Below are 3,062 nucleotides of genomic sequence, written 5' to 3'. Positions count from 1 at the left end.
GGAAGTAGAAAGAATGAGGACAGAAATCCACAAGCCTCAGGAGGCAGTGCCCTCAATCTTGCTACCCAAGATCCTAAACTTTGGTAACTTGGGATCCTCAGTGGTTCATCGCGAAACAGGATCCTCAATACCGACTTATATTCTCGCTTGGGACGCGACTCCAAGGAACCAAGCCCATACGACCTAGGATCCCAATGAAACCTTTGTTACTCCCAATAACAAGGATCATGGTAACCCTAATAATAATAATATATTTACTAATAACTCAATGGATCTTGATGCAGGATTAAGACCATATATGGATAAAGAACTATAGCAACTAAGAAAAATGATCTCAAGCGTACCCGGAGTAGTTCAGCCTATACCGGAAGTATCCCCCATGAGCCGCGAGATCTCCAGATTCATTCCAGCCATAGCTGATACCGAAGTCCTAAAGCGCTTTCAAACTCCTAGCATGAAGCCTTACGATGGAACCACAGATCCTGAGGAGCACGTGGCACAACATAGAGAAAGGATGGAGATTATTTCGATCCCCACTCATTTAAAAGAAGCTTGCATGTGCAAGGATTTTGGTTCCACCCTTATAGGATCAGCTATGAAGTCGCTTCTTAATGTTCCTCCTTATTTTATTACATCCTTTGCTCATTTGATTAATCTATTTAACAATCAGTTTTCTTGTAGCAGAACATTCGAAGGATCACTAGCGATCTCTATCGGGTGTTCCAGGCTCCTAAGGAATCCATTAGGACTTTTGTGAACAGGTTTGGCAGGGAAGTTGTAAGCATCTCCAACATCGACATGGCGACTGCAGTTGGAGCCTTTAAATAGGGTTCAAAGACAAATTCTCCCTTCTATGAAGACCTCATAATAACTCCACACAAGAGAAAGGACGAAGTCAAAAGAAGAGCACTAAGGTTCATTAGGCTCGAAGAAGACAAGGAGATCCAAAAGAGGAGCAACCCACCAAGCTCTTATGATCACCCAAATAGGAAGGCCGATTCCTCAGCCCAAAGATCCTATAAAATGAAACCTTATTCCAAACTTGACCATCATATGGTTAACACCCTTGAAGACGGGGGAGAGGAAGAAGATTTTCCTAAGATTACTGAATATTGTTTTTCTGTGGATATTTCAGGTGTGATATTTGTTATGCAGGATCTTGGAGACAAAGCGCGATGGCCATGAAAAGGAGAAAAATCCACAGCATGGAAAGACAAATCAAAATGGTGTGCATACCATGAAGACTTTGGTCACATGGATTGCATAGCTCTCAGGAAGGAAATCAGTTATCTCCTAGGAAAAAGATACCTCAAAGATATCCTTGGAAGAAGAAAGGAGAGATCCAAAGAAAAAGACCAGGATCCTCAGAAGATCCTCGAAAGAGCAGGATCCCCTTGCTGATGTCAAGGTAATCAATATGATCTCTGGAGAATCTGACATTTGTGGTACCTCTTACTCTGCGGAAAAGAGACACGCTAAGGTATCCAAAACAGAGAAGGAAAAAGGACAACAGAATAACACATCGATCAAAAATGAAAAAGGATATCACCTTCGACGAAGCGGATAGGCAAGACATCCATGATCCTCACCATGAAGGATTAGTGATTAATCTCTACATCGCCAACCATTTCATTAGAAGGATCCTCGTTGAAGGAGGATCCTCGGTCAACATCATACTCCTAGAAGCATTGAAGAGAATGAACATCGCAGAGTCTGAGATGGTCATAAGATCCTCAGTGTTGATTTGATTTACTGGCGAAACCAAGCACACCATCGACAAGATAAAGCTCACAATCCACATAGAGGGGGTAAACCATATACAACATTTTTGTATAATTGATACATTATCCTTTTATAATATCATACTAAGTAGACCATGGATCCAAAAAATGAAGGCCGTTCCATCCACGTATCATTAACGCGTATAGATTCCTACCCCTTGGGGGACAATGAAGATCATAGAAGACCAAAAAGAATCCAATGAATGTTATAAGACTTCGATGAAATCTTCGACGGTACCACGACAAGCATAGCAGTTAAGGAAGGTGGCATGATACACGCTAAAAGTAAGAGAGCAAGATATAAAAGAAGTGTCACCGAACCTTTAGGATCCTGAAGCCAAGGTTCTCGTAGGATCCTCAAGGCTAGAAGCAAGACGTTCGCATGAAAGCATGAGGACATGACAGGTATCTACAAGAGCATAATAACCCATAAACTGAACATTGATCCACCTTTCAGGCTGATACACCAAAAGAGAAGGAAGTTTGCATTGGAAAGAAACCAAATTATACAAAAAGAAGTAGAGCAAATTCTCAAAATAGGCATGATTAGGCAGGTGAAATTCCCAAGATGGCTAGCTAATGTGGTCGTGGTAAAAAAGAAGAATGGAAAATGGAGTGTGTGTGTGTGTAGATTATATGTATCTCAAAAAGGCTTGTCCCAATGATCATTTCCCTCTACCACACATCAACTCCATGATAGACGCAATAGCGGGTCATGAGTTACTAACATTCATGGGCACGTTAGCAGGATTCAAAGAGATCCAGATGGAACCATCTGACCAAGAAGATATGGCATTCATAACTCCAACATGTATCTATTGTTACAATGTCATGCCATTTGGTCTTAAAAATGCAGGTATCTATTAGCAAAGGATCTCAATGGTGACTAACATCCCATCTACTATGTAAGTAAAAGTCTCCTGGATCCTGAGACCAGGTACTCCCACTTTGAAAAACTTATACTTGCATTAATAACAGCTTCTACTAAGTTAAGACATTATATTAAAACACACCCTATAACTGTAAGAACTAACTATCCAATTAAGAGTGTTATAAGAAAACCAAAAATGCCTGGAAGATTGGCAAAGTGGTCCATGAAGCTAAGCACATATGAAATAAAGTACGTACCAAGATCCATTATAAAGTCCCAAGCATTGGCAGATTCTGTGGCTAACTTTAGTGATGATCTAAGAGCTAAAGTTGAGATAGGAGCCAAACAACATCTAGAAGAAGAGAACGTGGGAAGATGGATGTATTCATAGATAGAGCATCAAACCAAAG

The sequence above is a fragment of the Lactuca serriola genome, chromosome 5 (assembly GCF_051521515.1).
Source record: "Lactuca serriola cultivar US96UC23 chromosome 5, Lser_US96UC23_V15, whole genome shotgun sequence".
In the NCBI taxonomy this organism is placed as follows: Eukaryota; Viridiplantae; Streptophyta; class Magnoliopsida; order Asterales; family Asteraceae; genus Lactuca; species Lactuca serriola.
The sequence above is the reverse complement of the archived record's forward strand: the minus strand, read 5'-3'. Positions refer to the sequence as shown.